A 22,676-nucleotide genomic window follows, 5' to 3' on the forward strand; every position below is an offset into this window, starting at 1 on the left:
ACTCTAAGACAGAAGCCATTGCACCCAGGGACCCTTCCCTCTCCACCCGATCCTCATCTCTGCCTCTTGCTGAGCCATCTACTTAAGGTGTGAAAACTCCGGTGACAGCAGATGCTGGCGAGGATGTGGAGAAAGAGGAACACTTTTCCATTGCTGGTGGGATTGCAAGCTGGTACAACCACTCTGGAAATCAGTGTGGCAGTTCCTCAGAAAATTGGACATAGTACTACTTGAAGACCCAGCTATACCACTCCTGGGCATATACCCAGAAGATATTCCAATATATAATAAGGACACATGCTCCACTATGTTCATAGCAGTCTTATTTATAATAGCCAGCAGCTGGAAACAATCCAGATGTTCCTCAACAGAGGAATGGATACAGAAAATATGGTACATTTACACAATGGAGTACTACTCAGCTATTAAAAACAATGAATTTATGAAATTCGTAGGCAAATAGATGGAACTAGAAAATATCATCCTGAGTGAGGTAACCCAATCACAAAAGAATACACATGCTATACACTCACTGATAAGTGGGTATCAGCCCAGAAGCTTGGAATATCCAAGATATAATTCACAAAACACATGAAACTCAGTAAGAAGGAAGACCGAAGTGTGGATATGTCGGTCCTTTTTAGAAGGGGAACAAATTACTCATGGAAGGAGATACAGAGACAAAGTGTGGAACAGAGACTGAAGGTATGACCATCCAGAGACTGCCCCATCTTGGAATCCATCCCATATACAGTCACCAAACGGAGACACTATCGTGGATGTTAACAAGTGCTTGCTGACAGGAGCCTGTTATAGCTGTCTGCTGAGAGGCTTTACCAGTGCCTGACAAATACTGAGGTAGATGCTTGCAGCCAACCATTGGACTGAGCACAGGGTCCCCAATGGAGGAGCTAGAGAAAGGACACAAGGAGCTGAAGGGGTTTACAGCCCCATAAGAGGAACAACAATATGAACTAACCAGTACCCCCAGAGCTCCCAGGGACTAAACCACCAACCAAAGAGCACACATGGTGGGACTCATGGCTCCAGCTGCATAGGCAGCAGAGAAAGACCTTTTTGGTCATCAGTGGGAGGAGAGGCACTTGGTCCTGTGAAGGCTCTATGTCCCATTGTAGGGCCAGGAAGTGAAAGTGGGTGGTTTTGTGAGCAGAGGGAAGGGAAGGGGATAAGGGGTTTTCAGGGAAAACCAGGGGAAACCAGGACAGGGGATAACATTTGAAATGTAAATAAAGAATATATATATATATAGGTGTGAAGTTCATGTGCATGTTTCTAAACATACCAGCCAGGAAGCCCTGAATTTTGCAGGCAGTTCTGTTTCATTTGTTTGCAAGTGCCTTTTCTGTGCATAGTGTACCCCCCCCCCCACACACACACCAAAAGGTCTAAGAAGTGAAGGGGACTCATGGTGTGAGCATTTTCTGTCCATATCCCTGGGGGAGGGGTCCCTTTAGTACTCAGTTATTCAAATGTGTATTCATTCTGGAAACATTTGAAGGATGTTTACATTGAAACCAGATGCCGGCTCCACAGACGGGGGAGGGGGGGCATTTCTGTGGCTTTTACTACTTCTCTCAGGGTTCTCAGTGGGGTCTTTGTTTCACTCAGGAGGCCAAAGAATGTGTCTTTTGTTTGTTTTTCTTTGCCCTGAGGGCTGGCCAGCCTCTGGAGAGAACCCCTGGCCATGCTGAGATTTGGCTAGTAGCCCTTTAGTTTTGCTTCTGAAAGTCACACCCACATTTGATGGTTCAAGGTTTCTGAGTGGCTACGTGCCTGGGCTTCTCCACAAGCTCTTGCTCTTTTCCCTCCTCCGTGTGCTTGAGGTTTTTACAGAGGTCTGGGCAAGCACTCAGCTCATGCTCCCAAATCGAGACGGTGAGCTCCTGCAGGAAACCCAGCAAAATGAAGCTAGGACTTCTAAAGACGTTGGGACCCTTCAAAAAGGCCATCAGCAACCGCAGCTTTTATTTAGTGGCTGAGCTGAACGCACAGCCAGGTAAAATGCTGGAAGGTCCATTTGTTCAAGGTCTCCAGCAATTGGTCTGAGGGAAGATGGAGAGACCTGAGTGTCCTTGATCTGAGCTCTTGACAGTGGAACATGTAGCAAGAACCAGAAATGGAGAAGGTTTAAGAGAAATTTAATGGCAGCAGAAACGTTTTCTAAGGAACAATGGTCTGCTTATGCTTTTGTTTGGTCTGACGCTTCTTTTTATTTATCAAGAGAAAAAATTTTTGAATACCTAATATATACTAACCAGACTATGTACTAGGAATAGAAGAACCCACAATAGTATAGTGTAAAAAATATAATATGGAGAAAAGAATATATATGATGGTAAGAAATCAGAGAAAGGCACCTGACGTAGACCAGGTAGTCTGTTGGTCCAAGAGTTCTCAGGATGGAGGTGGCCCCTAAGGTGAGCATGCGTGGACAATTCCTAGACCATAACTTCTCAGACGTTCATGTGCTTAAGTATCACACAGCAGTCAGTCTTGTTTTATGGATGATTTCAATCCAAAGGACTGGGAAGGAGCCTGACTTCTGCTTTCTTAGGATCTGTGAAATGTCAGTGTGCCCTGGCTAGCATTGACTATCGACGTGATGCTGCCTGGAATTACCTGTGAAAGGCTTCAATAATTATCTTTTTATTGGTTTGTTTTGTGGGTGTGTCTGTGAGGGATTGCTTTGATTACTAATGGATGTAGGAGAGCCTAGCCCACGGTGTGTGGTACCATTTCCTGGGCAGGTCAGGACCAAGGTGAGGATGGGCCTGAGCATACTAGCCAGCAAGCAGAATGTCTCCTTGGTTTCTATCTTATGTTCTTGCTTGAGTTCCTGGCCTAGCTTCCCTCAACGATGGACGGTGGCCTGGAAGTATAAGCCTAACAAACCCTTTCCTTCCCTAACTTGCTTTCGGCCAGAGTATTTTATCACAGCAACAGAGAAGTAACTAGACTAAGTAGGAAGGAGCTAAATGATGACCTGATATCAGAAGGGGGAAAAGGACACGACACAAATATCTCAACCAAAGGAATGTCCTGTCCAAAAAAGGAGATGGAGAAGCCCCTTGCCTAGGAATGGAAGTGTACAGATGAGCTTGACGACAGCAGCCGGGACAGGGTCACAAGCAAGCTTGATCACAGAATTCAGGACATGGGGATTTTTTTCTTCTTCTGAGAGTAAGAGGAGTACTCTTAAAGAGGTTAAAGACAAATGATGTCTAGAAGCACTTCATTTTAAAAGGGTCTCCCTGTCTGCCATGTGACAGTACCACACTAAAGATAGGAAGAGTGTTGTAGGAAAACTGTGCTGATCTACTTGAAAAAAAAGAGAAGATCTTGAACCAAAATCATGGGGAAATCAAACACCCAACTTCTGAAGGTTACAGAGCTGGATCTTGAAGTCTTTTAATGTCTGTCGGATCCTACCCATCTCTTAATAAACAGCATATTCAATATCTACATGAGTTAATTGTAAATGAGTCTTGGTCCCTATGATACACAGACAGGTATGTAACATGAACCTGAAAAGTGTTACACACATTTGTAAAGATATGTACACAGGTGTCTTGATTATCTCACACTCGTAATTCCATATTAATTCTCCAAAATAGATGCTTCTAGGAGGCAGGGCCTAGTTTTTAGAGGTAAGTCATGAGAGATGGCCCGTGTGCACCTGGTTCCAGTGTAGGTCTCTCTGCTTCCCTGGACTGTCTAGATGTAAGGAGCCTTTACCATGTTCCTACTGCCATGTATGTGCCATTGACTTCCCTGCTTGAATAGACGCCAGCCTCTGAAACCAGGAGCTCAAACAGGCTCTTCCACGTACAAAGTGTTTCTGTTGGGTGTCTTGTCACAGTGATAAGAAATGTAATTAACACAGTAAGGCAAGCTCAAGGCCTCCTGGCTTTCTGGGTCAGGCTATAGTTCATCTGTTCTCTGTGGTAATACAGAAAACAGGTCTCATATTCCATAAGATAATGACTGTCCATCAAGAGGCCACTTGGGGTTTCCAAGACAAAACACCAGAGTGGAGATTTATGCTCTGACTCCTCGGTTCATTGTGTATGTTTGCTGTAGCAGAACTTGTCTCTTCTTCAAGGAGAGGAGTCAGGAATGTGCCCATCCAAATTGAGCTGTGAGATGCTACTGTTTAAAGCTGAGGCCTAGCAGAAACCTCGGCGATATAGTGTCCTGTGGCTACTATGACTGAGCCATTGTTTGGAAGACTCCTCGAGCATTCAACTCTTGTAAGTGGAGAAAGGGAAAGACAGGGCAAATCCTCCCTTAGCTTGTCCCAAACGTCTCCTTTCCTGCTGACAAAAATCTATCCTACAAAATCAGTGAGTCTGTTATTTTAGGGTGTGCTCACTTCTCTGTAGACCTGCAAACTTTCTTCCCACCCTCACCTTGTGTATTCCTATTTTTCTTAGATATAGAATTTCCCTGAGATTTGCTTTTGGTGGAATATGGATTCTAATGGTAATTAATTTTATTCCCCCAAAGTTAAATATTTTCCACTAATTGGAATTTACACTTTTAGCATATGGCTCAAAAAACACAGGTGTTTTTTTTTTTTTGCATTTTATATTACTTAAGATGTAGCTAGCTTTTAGTAGTTTACAGTACCTTCATATTAAACATTTAGGGACAAAGGTTTCATTAAGAATCACATACATGGGAAGGATTGTGGGAGGGGCTGATTGGGAGGGGCAGTGAGCAAAATGTAAAGTAAGTAAAAAAAAATTAAAAGAAAATTTATACTTAACTTTTTTCTCAAAATCAAAGGATGGCTAAATGTCTAATAACCTGGACTGAAATAAAAACTGATGTCTGGCATCTCTACCACACGTGAAGTGACCACTGGTTTCCACCATTTCAGGCTCCCATAAACACAAAGTTCTTCATGAAAATCTTCTCACACACACACACACACACACACACACACACACGAGGTACACACACATACACAAGAGGTACACACACACACATACACAAGAGGTGCACACACACACACACATACACAAGAGGTATACACACACACACATACACAAGAGGTGCACACACACACAGACACACACACAAAGGGTGATGCGGTCCCATCCAGAACCCTGGGCCGTGCTCTCATGAAGTAAAGGACTGCTTATCACGTAGCAAATTACGAAACTGTATCCTGAGCTTTAGAGTCTATAAATCTGCGTGTTGTATGTAGTGACTCCAAAGAGGGAACCCTTTATTCTCAACCCACTCAACCATCAAACAAGCAAAAACAAAGAAGCCCAGGGTCTCCGAGAGCCTGCTAGAGCTTAAACACCAACCTCATCATTTACAAGAACTCACACCAAGGTTCATAAAAAAAGGAATAGTATATGGCCACAAAACTTAGCAATCAGGCAAGGGATGGATCCCAGACTTCTGTCTTTTTCCAGGATTTAGTTGCTTGGGCTTTTATTCATTTAAAATTAGTTTTTGAATGTGTAACATACTCACATGACTTAGGATTTAAAGGAGCAAAAGTTATAGTAAACGTCCTTCCCATCCTTACCTCTTGGCTTATTCTCGTAAATCTACTCTGGTCCCAGCCGCTGGCATCCCTTCCTGGAAACAGTCCCAGGGTATCAGGCAAGTATACACACTTACTCTCCATCACCGCCTGCATTATTACGCTTCTTGTTGCTGTGACTAAATATCCAACGAAAACAACTTGAGGGGGAAAGTGGTTATTTTGGCTTATAGTCCAAAGGGATACAGCTTACTGTTGTAGGGAAGAGACGTGGTCTACTCATACCAAGAAGAGAATGTGTTTGCCCAGGGCTTAGCTCACTCTCTCCCCTTTCCATTTTTGTGGAATCTGAGCCCCCACCCAGCTTGTGGGACCCACTTCCAGGTAGATCTTCCCTCCTCAGTTAAAATTCTCAAAACTTTCACAGACATTCCAAAGGAGATGTGTCCACCAAGGCTGTCCCAGAAGTAGCTAGATTTCCTAGCCCCTCATTAACACCATATTCACAAATTCAGTAAGTTTTGCTGGCCCAGTTCGTGTAGGGTGTACTGTTTTCATCTCAGCCTCGACGGTGTGACCATCTTCTCGTGCTGATGTGTAGCTCCTGTTCTACATTCCTTTCCCTAGCTTGTTTTTTTTTTTTATCCCTCTCTCCTAGATCTACTGGTTCATTAAAAGGAAACTCACTGATTATAGTAAAAGTTAATGTCTTTTTATAGATCTAAAAGCTACTGTATTTTTTCTGTGGGACTGAAGACAGAACCTTGGGTCCCTTGCATGCTAAGCAAACATTCTATTGTTGAATTCTCTTTTTATTTAACCACTTATTACCCGTGGTGACCTTGAACGCTCCCTTAGCCTAGGCCAACCTTGAACTTTCCATCCTTCTTCCTTGGCCTCCAGAGTAGCTGGGATTATTGACCTGCACCACGAGGCTTGGTTTGATCTTTTCTTTTCCTTCCTAATTGGTGAGGTTACCCACAAGTTACAGAACTGTATTAGCAGGCAAAGAAGAGAGAGCTTTCCTTCTTCCATTGTTCTTATGGAGGCCTCCAGCAGAAGGTATGGCCCAGATTAAAGGTGTCTACCACCATGCTTGGACTTGGAACTTGCTATGTCCCATGCTGGCCTTAAACTCAGAGATCTGCTTGCCTAGGTCTTCTAGGATTAAAGACTTATACTATCATGCTTAGGCCTAAACTTTTCATGGCCACTGTACCTCAAAATCTGGATCAAAAACATGTGGCATCCCATGTCAAGATCTGGGTCAGAAGCCTTGCCTTTCAGCCTCAAGATCTGGATCATGGGTGTGCCCTCCATTTCTGGATTGTAGTTCATTCCAGATGTAGTCAAGTTGTCAACCAGGAATAGCCATCACAAGAACGTAAATTTATGCTCCCTGCTCCCAGTGTCTTTCTTACACCTGAATGCCCTCTAATGGCATGGCCCTTTTTCCCTTTCCATAGAATGAAGGGACACTTTTTAAAAGTCATCTAACAGCCAACTGTTTCTCCTGGGTAGCACAAACCTAAAACCTTGGTGTTAGTGTTGACCATCTGCCTGCAGGGCAAGATAATGGGAAACATGAGTCCTTCAATTTCTGGTAAATATGTCATTATGTTACAGATTCTAGAAATAGACAAATGAGCCAGGCATGGTGGCACCCATCTGTATCCCAGCACTGATGAAAGTAGAGGCTTGAGGAGTAAGAGATCAAAACCAACCTCAGCTACAGAGGTCAGAGAGAGCCTCTCCTACATAGAGAATTTGATGCCAGCCTGGCTGGCCTTCATGATACTCCATCTCAAAGGGAACAAACAAACAAACAAACAGAAATATGGTCAAGCTTGTAATCGATTCTGCAAGTCCTACATAAACATATGCTGAGTTTAATATATTCTTTGTAGTTGGCAGAGAAGGAAATAAATAATGATGAACTGAAATCTGTCAGATCTAGGTAAACGGAGCCTCCTCCCTGAAATGCCTCTTGAGTTTCCTGGACGGACAGTTCCCTTGCTTCTGAATTCCCAGGGAACTTTGGCCCTTTTAGGGGACTATGGAAGTCTGTTTTCTCCTATGTTTAGTTACACATAAAACTGTTCTCAAAAGCACAGCTCATTTCTTACTTCAATCACAGATTTTTTTTCTAAAAGAAGTTTGAAAAGTCCCAAACCATAATTTTCTTTTTGAAAAGTTACAATCATTGATGTATAATTTAGATGTAGCAAAATTTGCCCTTATTAAGCGTCTAGGTCACTGAGTCGGAAGCAGTATCTGGAGATGCATTGCCACCTCTCAGACCAAGATTGAGAATGATTCTACCTTTATACAATGTCCCCTTGGGCCTGAACTTTCAAGCCCCTACCTTCACCCTGAGTCCCCATCAGTCACCAGCCTGCTTTCTGCCTGGTGGCTTTGTCTCTTCCAGAACGTCTTATAAGTCATGAATTTTGGAGCTGGCATGTCTATTTTTATCCCAGCCACAGTACTTTCCAATTAAACCCTTGGGAAACAATTCCCTCCTGGCTCTGTGGAATTTAGGCTGAGTAGCCTAGCTCACAGAAGTCTTGCCAGTGGTTTAGACAGCTGTTACAAGGAGGAGCTAAGAGCAGGGGCAGGGAGGGTGGAGCACCACAGACATGGAGGCAGAACAGAAGCCAAGCTTAGTATGATAGTCTTTACTCTGGGGAATTACTTTGCACAGAGCATTTTCTAGAAGCCCCATGACAACCTTACTAGGCTTTGCTTGGTATTCCTCCTCTGCAGATGAGGATGCTGTGGCCATCTAGCCCTAGGCCAACTAATAGAATGAACTATGGTTTAAAGGACTTTGCTCTGAGGACTGGTTCAGGCTTCTTCTTCCTTTGATTCTAGTGACAGTGATTTATGGTGCACAGCTATAAAGCTCAAAAAAAAAAGAAAGAAAAAAAAGAGGTTCCCTTTCACTCACCACATTGATCCCCAAACTAGTGATGTGTTCTGTATAATAAACGCTCATTAAGTATCATTAAATCAACCATCCACCCAACCTCCTATCCTTCCAAGGTATATGCACGTATTTCCAGGTCCCACCCTGCCAGTTCACTGGGTAATTTTTGACTACTCTATTTTTCTTGTTTTTACTAAAAACACAAACTCAAATCATCTTTGAGTTCTCTGTGATTTTTTCTGACAGGAACAAATTGTCACAACACATTGCATGGAAAAGTGTGAGCATATCTCTACCTTTCTCCTATTGAACTATCATTTGAACAAAGAATCTGGACTGTCCTCATTAAAGGCTATGCCAGACGCCAGATTCAGTTAATCATCGCTTGTTATGCTCTTTCTCTAGACCACAAGAGTAAGAGTCAACATTAAGTCAGATGAACTAAATGTGAATGCCTAAGAGTAACAGTAATAAGTATTTTATGTCTACAATCTATTTGAATATAATTAGGTTATGTATAAAAGAGTCCTGAGATAAAGGGCAACTTTTATCTTATGGTAATTTAACACAGAGATGAATCAATAGGATTAGATGCCAAACATCTCCTCAAATAACATTATTGCTGCTGTAAAAGCAAGTTGTATTGTTGGAAATAGCGCCTGTAATGTTTGAAAAATGAGAGCAGATAGTTATGTTGGGAACGAGAAAGAATGTGTCACTTTTCGGGATGCTCTGAAAGGACACCTAAAGACAAAGATAAAACAATGTAAAAATGGCATTTGGTCGTATCAACCCAGGTACTTCCAAAAGAGATCCCTGACTCTAGGAAATGTCTAGATTTTTCCATTTCTCGTTATTGCTTTCTGCTGGAACCCATGAAGTTCCTTGACTCATAGATACATTACTCCAATCTCCCTGTGTGCATGGCTTTCTTTCTACAGCTGTGTGTCTCCAGTCACTCCCTTCTTATGATAAATATGTCCACCCTTGGGTTTAGGATCCACCCTAAATTCAAAAGCCTTGGCTTAATTAGATCTTCAGACCCTGTTTTAGGTGCCATTCATTAGTCCTGGGAGTTGGGAATTGGATTATCTTCTGGGGAGCCACTACTCAGCTCATTACCATGTTATATTCCAAGGTCTTATTGTCAGGCTGGGTATGGTGGCACTCTCCAGTGATTCCAGCACTTACAGGGAAGGGAGGCAGGAGGATCAAATTCTAGGCCAGTCTGGTCTACATAACATGAACCTCCCAAGAGAATCTGATTCTCTCATGCATACAATTAAAATAGTATCCTCCCTCAGTCTTCACACAGCAAATCAGTCTCAGCAAAGTAGTCCCAGATCCTTCTGAACTAGTCCTTTGCTCACACCCTTCCATGTCTCCTATTGCCTTTGGAAGAACATCTGGCTTGCTAAAGAGGCTAAGAATGGAGCTCACCTCGTGGCTACCGATGCCATTTCCTGGAAGTCCGCATGTACATTTCTCTGCACAGCAGTATAACTTCGTGGGCCCGAGACATAGCAGCCTTTCACATGCTGGCCTTTGAGAGCCTGTTTGGCTGAAGTTTGTACCCTCGCAGCCTCCAAGCTTCCAACATCGCTGCCTCTCCTCGGAGAAACTGGCTTCTTCCTCCTTTTCCCTAGCACATCTTGAGCTCATTCCTGGCACACAGCATATCTGTTGTTCCTTAAAGGTCTACCAGTGTCACTTATGGAGGCCAGTGCCTTACTCAGATGTCAGGGCAGTAATGAAGATGTAGAAATGGATGGATGGGTGGGTGGAGAGAATGAGGTATCACATAGGAGTGAATAGGTAGATGGGATAGGATGAGATGTGAGTGGGCAGGGAACTGGTTGGATGACTGCAATGGGTTGGATAGGGTAGGAGGGTAGATGGCAGGGTGAATATTATAAGTAGAAAAAAGGAAGACTGAGTTCCAGGGAACTACAAAATGAACTCTGAACTAAAGGGAACCACATATGGTTAGATACTCTGACCAGTTATAAGTGAGGAGGGTGTGTTGTGTAAATTATGAACAGCTGTGCATCTCAACAGTACTCAGTGGGATATCCAAAGTTGCTACTGAAAAAGCTCATGCTAGCTCTCCAGAGATTTATGATTCTTCTCATTTCCAATGACCTAAGTTATATAACCCCCCTTCGGAGAAGATAATCCATGGTCCTCATGCCCTACACTTCAGGATGACTGAGGTTTCACTCAATAGCTAAGTAGAGCCTGTGGATGCCTAAGCTCCACCTTGGGAGAGTCTGATAAAGTTAGTCTTGGGGCAAGATCATTAACTAGGGAATAGTTTTTAAAAGTGCAAATTCTGGGTGGAGAGGTGGCTCAGTTGGAGTAATGTTTGTCACACAAGATTGAGGACCTGGGTTTGAGTCCCCAGAACCCACAAAAAAAATCAAGTGTGACAGTGTATGTCCACAATCCCAGTGTTGGAAAGGTAGATACAGGGGGATTCCTAGGGCCTGCTTGCCCAGCCTAGCTGAATTGGTGAGTTCTGGGCTTGGCCAAAGACTGTGTCTCAAAGTACAATGGAGAATGTGGTTGAAGATGCATCTGTCAGTCTTTAGCCTTCACAAGCACACACACATGGACACACACACACACACACACACACACACACACACACACACAAATTCTAACCCTACTATACTGACTGATTTTGTTTGTCAACTTGAAACAAGCTGGAGTTATCACAGAGAAAGGGGCCTCCATTGAGGAAATGCCTCCATGGGATCCAGCTGTAAGGCATTTTCTCAATTAGTGATCAAGCGGGGAGGGCCCAGCCCATTGTGGATGGTGCCATCCCTGGGCTGGTAGTCCTGGGTTCTATAAGAAAGCAAGCTGAGCAAGCCAGGAGAAGCAATCCAGAAAGTAGCACCCCTCCACGGCCTCTGCATCAGCTCCTGCCTCCAAGTCCCTGCCCTGTGTGAGTTCCTGTCCTGACTTCCTTTGGTGATGAATAGCAATGTGGAAGTGTAAGCTGAATAAACCCTTTCCTCCCCAACTTGCTTCTTGTTCATGATGATTTATGCAGGAATACAAATCCTAAGATATCTATTATGGGAATTTATAACCATAGACAGTTTATTAATTCTTCATCTCTGAAAGGGTGTGAGGCAGATTATTCCTCTTCATGGGATTCTATTGGGTTACTATGGTGATAGAGGAGCATGATGCTGGCAACCACTTTGCTTATATGTTACCTGTTATCACCAACACTACCATCATGAAAGACAGTAGTTGTTTTTAATTATGACTGAATGATAAAATCACCGGGGAATTTGAAGAACAGATGCTTGTGTAGTTTGGAGAGGGCCTTGGGCAAGGATGTAATTTTGAATCAACCAGTCAAGAACTGTTGTACAATATCCATCGTACATCTCTCCTTGAATGTTATTGCTAAAATTCCTTCCCTGGAAGAGCAATGAACAACATCCACACACACCCTCATCAGAGCAGAGATTGACCCCTCCCCATAGTTGCCCTTGAGGACCTAATGAGTTTATTGGGCTCCCTTACAGAACATGGGTGCCGGGCTACAGTGCATAGGGAGGAACACGGGTGACCTCCAAACAGCCACATTAGAAATCCTTATCCAGCATGCATGATGGCTTCTCCACAGCCACACTCTCTCCCTGGACTTCCCTAGCCTATATACTCTAGCCTCTATACCGCAAGATGATATGCAACTAGGACAAAATTGGATGCAAATAGCTGTGAGGAGGGTCTGAATATTCATTGGTCCTCCTTATTCCCCCTTCTCTCCATCTCTAAGGAGATGTCAATAATCCACAGGCTCAATTGCGATGAGCTCTCAAAAGCAGTAGACACCCTGGATGTCATAAAGATGGTGACAGTGTTGTTCGGAGAATAGCATAGGATAGTAGATATGCATATGAAACATGAGAGGACCTTCTGAAATCCGGTTCGTTGTCAGTGTGTCTTGGACTCCTGATCATCTGCATTTGAAATAAGCCTTGAAGTAATTTTGCTGTGCAAAGGCCCCACTGTGAGCACCCAAGCCTTAGAATCCTGGTGGGAGAGAAACCCTGGGGCCTATGAGACACAGCTCACAAGGACCGGAGTTGGTGTCAGCATAGCTATTGATTGTGATGGAGGCCATGTGGCTCTTGATCATACCCAGACCTGCAACATGCCTGACATAACTCTGAGCAGAAAGCTGCCTCAGCCCATATATAAACAGCTAGATGCCAGGAAGATGCAGGCAGGCAGATTCTCTCCCGCTTCTCTAATCAGGTCGGTCAGTTGTACACTCACAACCATCCCCTGGGGTCTTTTCAGAAAGCTTTAAGGAAAGCTTACACACTTAGCACTTAGTTCTGCAGATTGTGGGCCTCTGGGTCACCAGTTTTACCCATAAAAGGGCCATTTGTGCATCAGGCTGCTGAGCCAATGACTCCCCCAAGAGAGAATGGTAGCGTTGTTTCTGTATTTGGCACAAATGACTTGAGTGTTTTCCAAACACTGTTAGACGCCAAAGTTCCTGGCTTTTGTTTTAGTACAGGTGTAATAACTCAGAGGCCCACAGCCAACCCAGGCAGGAGAGGAGGGAAAGGTTAACAGGCAGAGATGACTCTACATCTTCTTGCTAACTCTATAATTTCTTCACTGCAGCCTTCCCAAGGCTCAAACCATGAGCAGAGGCCCTCTCCAGGGCCTGCTGTCTGCTGTGGTATAGTGTGTGTGTGTGTGTGTGTGTGTGTGTGTGTGTGTGTGTGTTGTGCAATGAGAAACATCATGAAAAGACTCTTAAGGCAAAGCTGGTAGGACCAGCACTGTTGCTCATTTGAGTAGCAGATGGCAGAGACCAGCGCTTTCTATGAGATCCTGTCTTGGGTTTTCACTTTACAATGTTAAAATCCCAGCGCTAGAGTCAATATTAACTTCTCTTCTCTCTCTTCTCTTCTCTTCTCTTCTCTTCTCTTCTCTTCTCTTCTCTTCTCTTCTCTTCATCTTTCTCTTTCTTTCTCTCTCTCTCTTTCTTTTTGAATCAGTACATAATCTCACCTTTCTCCTCATTACTAGAAAAATGAAAAACAACATAGACCTCATGGACCCCATGGGACAGAAATTACTACTATTGTCCATTTACTGAGGATGGCAGTGGGAACAGAGAGGCAAGTTACCTGTTCTACAAATACGGTGCTGGTATTGAACCCAGAGGTTTTTGGCACCAATACTCTGAGCCACTCTTTTTTTTTTTAATTACAGTTATCTATCTATCTATCTATCTATCTATCTATCTATCTATCTATCTATCTTCATTCTCTCTCATCCTCTCTCTCTCAGTGATGGTAGTGGTGTGTATGTGTGTGTGTGCGTGTGTGTACAGTATTTATGCAGCTCACACACTTCTGGCCCTGCTGAGCAGTCTCTCTGGTCCTTCTGTAAGCATGCTGCTAACAAGCTTTCCAAGCTTTTATGAGGGCACTGGGACACGGCAGGCATAGGCTTGTAACACAGGCTTACCATCCATGTGTGCTAGCTAAGATTTTGTCAGCTTAACACAAGCTTGGGTCATCTAGGAAGAGATGCCTCAGTTAAGACAACACCTCCATTGCATTGGTCTGTAGGCAAGAGTGTGATGCACGTGATTAACTATTGGTGAGGAAGGGGTCAGAGCACTGGGGCAGAGACACCCCTAAGCAGGTGGTATAAGAAAGCAAACAGGGAAGCAAGCCAGGAAGAAACATTTCTCTCTGGCCTCAGCTGTGGTTCCTGCTGAGCCTTCCCTTCACGGTTGGAACTACATTGTGAGCTGAAGTAAGCCCTTTCCTCTCCAGGTTGCTTTCAGTCATTGTGGTTATCCTAGAACCTCTGAAACACCATGTTAAACACTATTGCCTTCCTTTTCTAAAGAAGGGAATGAGCCTGAGAGAAAGGATACTGTTTCCAGGGTTACACGGTCACATCTCAAAGTCACTTCTCTTTACGAATTCAGGCTGTTGCTTGAACTCCTAGAGTCCCTGTTCTTTCTCCTATGTCTCCTGTATCCTCCCCTGGGGACTTTGGGCTCTAATGCCCTGCAGTGCCTTTCTTCCTTTAGGCAAAAGTGTGGTTTTTCTGGAGCTTCTGGGCACTAATTCTATCAGAACACATTTGGCCCTTTCCACCCTAGTGCCGCACACTTCCTAGGAGTTCCTTTTGCTATAGATGACAGACGCTCCACAGGCTGACATTGTTTTGACCACTGGGACACACAGCTCCAACGATCTCTTTTGGAGCCTTTGTCAGATTCCCCTGTTCATTCTTGCTTCCCTTCTGGCAGCCAGGTAGAGCTTCACTCCCTACAGGGTTCCACCCCTCAGAAGGTCTGGATTTGGCTCAGCCGTCCAATGGCTTCCTGCCCCACATTCTTGCCGTTTTCTGCCATGATGATATCTTTGCTGCCTGCCCAATATCCAGAGCATAGTCACATCTCAAAGGCTGCCTAGTCATTGGTCCCTCAGCCTGAACACTGCCCCCACTTTGTGTTTGCATGACTTCATTCTCCTTCTAGCCAAGTCTTCCTCCCACACCTAAACTGGCACCCACTACACTCCCTCCCTTTCCTGTGCATAGTTTTCTTCAGAAAGTCTTTGAAGATAATAGTCACCATATTATTGTGATATCTCTCTGCTTTGGGCCACTGCCTCCTTTCCCTGGGTGTAAGTGCAAAAAATAATAATATCTCATATACATATAGGCCAGGGGCTGGAGAGATGGCTCAGTGGTTAAGAGCACTGACTGCTCTTCCAGAGGTCCTGAGTTCAATTCTCAGCAATCACATGGTGGCTCACAATCATCTGTAATGGAATCCAATACATGCTTCTGGTATGTCTGAAGACAGCTACAGTGTACTCATATACATGAAATAAGTAAATAAATCTAAATACATATTATAAACACATACATACATACATGCATACACCCAGAAAGAACGAATGAACAAACAGGCCCAATATGCATGCGAAGATGGGAAGAGGGATGGTGGAGAGGAGGGAGAGATGGGGGAAGAAGAGAGGACTGAGGGAAACAAAGGAAGAGGTTGACTCAGTTCACTCAGTTCACTGCTGTTTGAGATCTATTCCAGGGAAATGATGGAGTACTTCAAAAGGAAGGAAGCTACATGCTTCCAACATCTAGTCTCACAAAGGCATATCCTTCCGACAAGTGCAGCATCTGATATGATAACAAATGCCTCTTAGAAGCTGGGCAACCACAGCTTCTCTGTGCCTCAATCTCCTCTTTCAGAAAATGGGGATAAGTAAAAACAGCATTGTATTCCTAGAGATATTCTGAAGGTGACATTAGTTAACACTCGCTGAACACTTACAGTGGACTCAGGGACATAGTGCCATGTGCATATGAAATTGAAAAAAAAATTACTTCAATGCAAAAAAATTTTAACCGATCTTCAGTTCAAACTTTTACTTCATTTAAAAAAAATATTTACCAACTCAGATTTTAATTTGAGTCAATTTGTCCCTCTGTCTTATTATAACTCATAAAAACACCAGTTTGGCTCTCCTTAAAGTACAAGAGAGTATGCCCTTCTCGGTCCAGCTCCTCCCATGGTCGCATTCTTATCCAATAACTGGCTTTATAGGCCAGGGCTGCTGCTTGTTTTGTCAATAATGAGACTATCAAGTGTTGGGTTTTTCTTTGCTCAGGGGGTAAGTGTGAAATCTCTGCTGCTCTGAGGTTGGTGAGGGCTGGGGTTTTGAAACCAGATACCTATTGTCGCTTGCCTCATTGGGTCACCACCTTGGAAGGCTGCTGTCCCCTTATTAATGCTGCCTTTGTTTTGGCTTGAACCAAGCTAACAGCGCCTTTAATTCAGTGACAGACTGTTTTCCTTGGAAGCCCAAGGTTTTGAGAGCCCAATGGTTTTGAATCAAGCTTTGAATTTTGGCTGGAAGTTCTCAACTGGAGCTTTCCCCAACAGCATTTGGGGGAAGAAAGCTGGGCAGGCCTTTGGAAAGGGGATCTTGAGTGTTGGAAGCTCTTTGTAATGGTGCTTAATGAAGCAGAACCTAACACTGCTTGAGAGAGATATGGACAAACCATATGATTACTGTGTCAAGGCCGCCCTGGGTTTATTTAAATGAGCTCGATTTTTGTTTTATTTCTGTTTCCACTTAAAACAGAAAACAGTTCCAGGCTAATCTTAGGAGGTAAGAGAAAGAGAGAGAGAAGTTTTCCTTGCTTTGAGAAGCTGTGGAGAACTCAAGGCTGGAGGATCCAAGGCTGGGTGGACATTGGGTATTAGGAGGCTTTGGTTGGGAGGTGGAAGCCTTCCTAGGGAGAGAATTTGCTGCCCCCCCCCCCATCTTGTCTTTCTCTGCCAGAGGCTGTCACTGGGGGGGCAAGGATCCACTTAGAGCACAGACAATGCGTGGCTCTCCGTGTTCTGAATGATTGACCAAGGCGAGCATCCAGGTTCTTAGTGACACCATCACCATCCTTGTCCTCTAATATTCTAAGTTCTGGAGAAGAAATTTTTGTTTGTTACCTTCTTAAATGAGAAGTCTATGGGTCTTCTAGAAGGACTCAAAGGACTCCAAGAGTTCCTGAAACTCTAGAAATTATGCTTGAAGTGCTGCCTGCATCTGAAAAAGGAGCTCGTGATTCCCACCCTACCCATTCCTGCCTTAAAGCTTAGAGGCACTCTTTTAGATGGAGAGTTAAAAGAAAAATTTTTAATCAAAAGAGAGGAGAAAACACACAGAGAAAGGCAGGAGGGAGGGAGGGAAGGAGGGAGGGAGGGAGAGAGAGAGAGAGAGAGAGAGAGAGAGAGAGGGGCATGTGAGATGACTCAGTGGGTAGACACTTGACTCTCGATCATGCAAGGCTTACAGCCTAGATTTAGTTCTAGAACTCAGTGACATGAGAGGACAAGACTGTTTCTGCTGAGTTGTCCTCTGAGCTCCACATACATTTTGTGGCATGCAAACCCACACACACTTCTCTCTCTCTTTCTCTTTCTTTCTCTTCTCTTTCTCTTTCTCTTCTCTTCTCTTCTCTTCTCTTCTCTTCTCTTCTCTTCTCTTCTCTTCTCTTCTCTTCTCTTCTCTTCTCTTCTTCCTCTCTCTCTCTCTCTCTCTCTCTCTCTCTCTGTTTGACTAATCTATGGCTCCTCCTAGCTTAAGTAGCTTTCTTACTTACGAACAACCATCTCGGTGGCTTGTGGACAAGATCCTGACAAGATCTCCCTCAAAGCTGTGACTTTATGGTTTTTGGAGTTAAGAAGGAATGAGAAGTGGAGCCATGAGTTTGCCAGTGGCATATTATGTTAGGAATTAGGCAGGATAACCACTTCTTCCCCACGGGACAGACAGACATACCCTGAGTGGGCGGGATTTCGGGAACTCTGTGAAGTTAACAAGAGGAGACTTGGGAAGTTAGAAGAAGGAGGGGGAGGCTACATTCCAGGCATAGCTCATGGTATGAGAAAGCACCAAATTTGGAGTGCTACAAACAGATGAAGAAGGTGTCAAGTTCTCTGGGGAGGAGGAGAGGGTACAGCAGACCAAATATGGGGGGAAACTCTGGCAAGAGGCTTTGGTGGCTTAGTTGAGGTTAAAACAAAGGGGAGTCTTGGAGACCCTGCCCTCACTTATCTTAACAAAGAGTAGGATGTCTCACAAAATATGGAGGCAGAGTTCAGACAGAAAGCCGCTACCTGTTCTATGGGAAAGGCTGACGTCCCATCAGAGAGCACTCTGGTCACAGGGAAAGCTACCTGTTGCAGTAACTTGTCCTGCCCATTTGCAAAGATGTTATAGCAGAAGATGGCTTTGGGGAGAGTGAGGGGTAAGGAATTAAGAGAGCAAAGTGGGGAACAGGATGCAAAGAAGGGAAATCACAAAACAACCACAGGAGGCTCCCCAGCTCCAACATGGCTCAGCTATCTTCTACCCAGTAATGGCTGCACAACTTTCTATTCTACCCTCACAGCAGGATGCAGCATTGTCCTTCTGTGCACCCATCCTACCAAGCTGCTCCTCAAACAACTGCAGTGGTACTTCCGGGGGGGGGGGGAGAGAGAGAGAGAGAGAGAGAGAGAGAGAGAGAGAGATCAGCTCTTCATCAGCAACCTTGGGGGCAGATGCTGCTGTCCCAGTAGAGGCCTGGAGAGCTGCAGACTCTCCATTTCCTGAAGGGCTGGGTCAGACTTGGGAACTCACGGGAGTCTGGGAATTGCTTTCTCCAGACCTGGAGTCTGATTCCTTCTCATACCTCTTGTAGAAGGGATGAGCACAGATGCCTTCCGTTGTCAGGTTGGCTTGGGACCTGTGCTCAGGGTGTGGGGAAGGTTCCCTCAGAGTGCTGGCTCCCTGCCTTTTTTCCAGGGAGCTCCCTGGTGCTTCTGGCTCCCCAACAAGCAGCCGCCTTTGTGTCTACAACTTTTTCTCCCCACCTCCTCAAGTATGCCTTCCCTCTAGTGGGATAAATTTAGCCCTTGAATGAATGCAGAAAGAAGAACACGTGGGAGCAAGCGCATGCCAAATAGCATTCAAATATAGGCTTGGCACACACACAACGGGCCCAAAACAGTCAAGATTTTCTGTTTCTTTCCCTGCCTTTCTGTTTCTCCAATCGCATCCTCAAGCCACTATAGCCTTTTCTGCCTTCCCTTAAGCTAACTGAATGTGGAGACCAGGAGGTAGGGCTATTTGTCTTTAGTTACTTATGACTTAGGGGTCATCTAGGAGTCAAAGAAAGCCCCAGGTACCCATGATAATTTCCCTTTCCTGGTTCAGTTCTTCAGAGCTCAGAGATCTATCCCGAGCTCAAAGCACCGTTTTGTCTTATATAAAGGCATAGGTTTTTATCCTACCAGATCGAGCCTAGGCAATTGCATGTACATGCCCCCAGTAGTTGTCATATCCCCAAGTCACTAACTGTGCTGGTTAGCACTTTTCTCAATTTAACACAAGCTAGAGTCATTTGGGAAAAGGGAACTTCAACTGAAAATAAAACATGCCTCCATCAGATTGCCTGTAAGCAAGTCTATGGGGGGCACTTTTTGGGCTAATGATTGATAAGGGAGGGTCCAGTCAGATGGAGGCAGACCCACACCTGGGTAAAAGGCCCTGGGTAGTATAAGAAAGCAAGAAGAGCAAGCTATGGGAGCCCAGCCAGTAACCAGCATTTACCCACAATCTTTCCCTCCATTCCTGTCTCCAGTACTGCCCTGCTTGAGTTCCTGCCCCAACTTCCCTTCATGATGAGCCATGACCTGGAAGTTTGTGATGAAATAAACCCCTTTGTCCCCCAAGCTCCTTTGGGTCATGATATTTTATCACAGCATAGAAAGCTAACTAGGCCACTGACTTTGAAATCTTAATCTTTCATTCTAGTCCTTTATCCTACAGTGCTAGCAAGAAGCAGGTAGGGAACAGGCTAGCCCTATTCCCAGTCTACAAATGAAGAACCCATCCCTGATGTCTAGATCAGGGAAGTGGCTGGTATGTGGTCATACTCAGTGGCAGTTAGCATGAGGGTCTGCCTCATGTCTTTCTACTCCAGACTGCTCTAGGGAAAGATAACTTGTCCAGGAGGCTGTGGTTATGCATCAGTTAGGAGTGACTTTGGAGACTGTCTGATTGACTCCTCTGAATGAAATGGGCACCAAGAGGAGACAGGCTCTGGTGGTGGTGGGTGCAGAGCTTAGGCTATTCCCAGCTTCACTCTTGGTTTCCCAGCCATTGGATCAGACAGAACTGCAGTGGCAGGCCACCATCTCCCCACTGCCAAGCCTGCAGGAAATCTCTCCCCTGGTCAGCAGTGCTGACTTGTAGAATGCATGGGGCATTATGGAATCATGGATGATAATGAAAGTGTCAATGACCAAGCTACAAAAAGGGATTCCATGCTGACAGGGCACATCATGGGCATTGTGCTAGGACCAACTGGACTGGCTTCTAAGCTCTCTGTGAAGCCAGTGACCCAACTGTGTCTAGTGGCATCAGATCACCAGGCTAGGGCAGACCTGACCTTTCCAGAGATCTTTCTAGTTTGTAACTAATTCACCCTTAAACCTGGAATCAGCACTACGGATGAGCACTTTTACGGCATAGAGTTGGGCCCTTTTCCCAAATAGCTAGAAATGATTATTTTCTCCTAGGACTTAGTCTATCACCACTTAAGAACTCTTTTCCAGGGCTGGTGATGTAACTCAGTTAGAAGGATGCTCGCTTAATATGCTTAAACCCTGGGATCAGTCATCAGCACCATGTAAAAAGAGGGACAGTACCACACACTTGTATCCACATTCAGAAGGTGGAGGCAGGAAAAAAAATTAAAGTATCTTCTTATATAGATTTATTAAATTAACTGATCCCCAAAGATGATGATATGATAGGCATATATTAGTCATTAGAAGGAGAACCCCGTAAAGAAATTTCTGGAGCTGGAAAGATGGCTTATTGGTTAAGAGCACTTTCAACTTTTTCTGAGGACCTGCATTTGGTTCTCAACACTCATGTGATAACTCACTACCATTCAGTTTCAGAGATTCTGATGTCTTTTTCTAGTTTCTGAAGATACACACACTCCTGTGGCACATGGGCATGCATGCATACAAAATCTCATATACATAAAATGAAATAAAAAAGAATCTTTTAATTTAAAAATGCATTAAAATGATGTTTGGGATAAAACCAAGTCATTGAATCAATCTGATCTCTGGGCCTTTGACTATAGCAATAATTACGCTGAGTCCTTACGACCCACCACATCTGGAGCACCAGCAGTGGTCCATACAAGTCCTTGACATCTGTTATTCTCATCCTCACTGCATCCTTATGAGATGCCCAGGGTTCCAACTTGTCTTTACAACTCATGTCTATTATGTGTCATGCCCACCTCCTACTTCCAAATTCCACTTTCCAAAGCTTTTATTAACAAGACTATTCTGAGCCAACTTACAAATAGTTTAGTATTGTCTGCAAATACATTGGCGTTTAAAGTACATGTGAATGATTCTTAAACATCCAACACTAATTCCTGCTTACTGTCTTTATGCCACCCTGTTTGCTGCGCAGAGACCTTGGTCTCTAGTTGTACCTAAGTAGCTCCAGCCGACTTCCTCTCACACTCTGGCATTCTGTACTTTAACCTTACTCTGTCTTCTTGCTCTGCGGGGACTTCCTACGTGTTTCTATCATTTGAATTCACAGAGAAAAACCAGCACATACTTGAAGGCCCATCAACGTGCTGGTAACCATAGGCGCCAATGGGTACCAAGGGCGGTTTACCTCCTTTGGATGCTGTGTGGCCATTGTGTACTTTAAAAAGTAATATATGCTAATTATATGAAGAGGCGTGATGATGACATGTCTTTGTGTTTGTATAGTGCACTTTCATTGTGCACACACCCCGTTATCCTTTCTGCTCTCATATTCCCTTCCCCTTCCATATCTTCATCCTACATATTACATATGCTTTCAATGACCATATATATTCTTAAATGAGCTCATTCAGAAGAGAGTCAAGGCAAATGTTTCAGGAGATGCTGGTGTGCCCTTTGAATCACCTTCGTGTAAGGAATCCTTCAAGTTGCTAATAAATTTCAACACTCCTAGCTACTCCTCAAAGGACATTGACTTTTTCTGAAAGGATGGGCTTTGGAAAGTCATTTCTCTCTTGGCTTACCAAGCTCCTGTTTTCCCCACAGGGAAAATAGTCTGTGCTCATTTGCAGTCCCCAAAAGACTCCTGTCCTAAAATAGACTCCTGAAACTTCTATCAGCAGCAAAACATTTATTTTGCATATCTAACATTCTGTATTCAGTCTGTGTGATGCTTTACCGTGCCACATCTATCAAAGAAACCATCCTACCACCTGGATCGTGCTGTGCAGCACAAGTTAATATCCCCACAAGAGCTACTGATTTGTGACACAGATTATGCACCACTATAATGTATAATACCAAATATTAAATTTTTGGAAGAAAAATAGTAGCTAATATAGCTATGGCACTGGACTGTCAAACCTCTGTAATGTCACACCATCACTTAATACCTAGTATTGACTAGCTACGCCGTGAATGTATATTGGGATGCAGCTTACTTGGTGGAGTGTTTGCCTAGCATTCACAGTGTTGGAACCCTAAGATCCCATGCTCCAGGCATGCTGGTGTGTGCCTGGAATCTTAGCAGCAGAGAGAAGGAAGCTGAAGGGTGTGTAATT

General features: G+C 44.2%; 1 protein-coding gene across 2 annotated transcripts in view, besides 1 other annotated feature; it reads left to right on the forward strand.

Annotated features, from left to right (window-relative positions):
* Pakap (paralemmin A kinase anchor protein) overlaps positions 1–22,676 on the forward strand; it is a 462,510-nt gene that overhangs the window by 107,855 nt on the left and 331,979 nt on the right. The window lies entirely within an intron of this gene.
* Positions 50–4,024: an enhancer, noted in NCBI's record as "VISTA enhancer mm27". NCBI's record gives its function as "enhancer in: limb[7/10]" and the evidence as "EXISTENCE:transgenic organism evidence [ECO:0001131][PMID:17130149]".

This window comes from Mus musculus, chromosome 4 (genome assembly GCF_000001635.26).
Source record: "Mus musculus strain C57BL/6J chromosome 4, GRCm38.p6 C57BL/6J".
In the NCBI taxonomy this organism is placed as follows: domain Eukaryota; kingdom Metazoa; phylum Chordata; class Mammalia; order Rodentia; family Muridae; genus Mus; species Mus musculus.